Here is a 1,247-nt window from a genome sequence, read left to right as displayed (position 1 = left end):
TAAAAAAAAAAAAAAAAAATAGTTAGCTATTACACATTAAAAAGCCCACAACAGAAAGAAGCCTGACTAAGATCCAAGATGGCTGATTAGACACAACTCCAGCACACAAGACCCAACGAGAGAGATGCAGAAATCCAGAGACCTCCTAGCTCCAATCGAGGTACCAGGTGCATCTCAACAGGTCTGGTCCGATGGTGAGCAAAGCCCACTCAGGGCGACTGAGGCAGGAAGAGGTGCTGTTTCACCTAGAAAGTGCATCTGACCTGCGTGTCAGAGGCTCCCCGCTGGCACTCAAGTCCAGATACAGCACTTCCCCCAAAGCCTCAGCAATATGCAGAACAGAGGATCTTTGCTAGTCAAGGGCTGGGAATTACTGAGCCCGCAGACTGAGTTATTGCCCCCTCCCTCCACAAGAAGAGAGAGGGAGCTGTAATCAGGAGCCACCTGGGCAGGCCCCTACCCCATGACCAGAGAGTGAGGAAGCTGAAAGGCGGAGACCACCCGGTGAGGCTGGGCGGGTCCCTACCCTCCCCGACAAACCCCAGAGGGCTGAAGCTCTGACTCTAGTGGGTTGTGCAGCTAGTGCCACAGTCTGAGATGAACTCTGAATGATCCAGCCCAGTGGAGGAAGGGCACAACCCACCACTAAGGGGAGGGACTGGGCTACATGTTCTAACAAAAAACACAGGAAGCCTACATAGCAACAGGATGGCATTCTTGACAACCCAGCAGCCCCTACAGGTCAGTGGAAGAGGTGGGCCTAATCTCCCAGTATAAACAAAAAAGACACAGGAACTTCCCTAGTAACCTGAAGGAGTCCCTAGAAACCTAGTAGAGCCTCCACAGGCAGACAAGCGACCTCATCAAGCAGCTCCCTGACAACACAGCCAGGTAAATCCACAAAGATGGGAAGAAAACAGTGCAAAAAACATGAAACCATCAAAGACCAGAACACCTTTTCTCCTTCAAGGGATCACAGCTTCTCAACAACACAGGATCACAACTTGACCAAGGAGTGTGACAAACTGACAGAAATAGGCTTCAGAAGGTGGATAATAAACTTTTCTGAGCCAAAGGAACACGTTCTAACTCAATGCAAAGAAACCAAAAACCCTGAAAAAAGGTTAGACGAAATGCTAACTAGAATAACCAGCTTAGAGAATATAAATGACTTGATGGAGTTGAAAAACACAGCACAAGAACTACATGAGCAAACACAAGTTTTAATAGCTGAATCGATCAAGCGG

The sequence above is a fragment of the Cebus imitator genome, unplaced genomic scaffold (assembly GCF_001604975.1).
Source record: "Cebus imitator isolate Cc_AM_T3 unplaced genomic scaffold, Cebus_imitator-1.0 Scaffold201, whole genome shotgun sequence".
Classification (NCBI taxonomy): Eukaryota; Metazoa; Chordata; class Mammalia; order Primates; family Cebidae; genus Cebus; species Cebus imitator.
Note: the sequence above shows the minus strand (reverse complement) of the source record.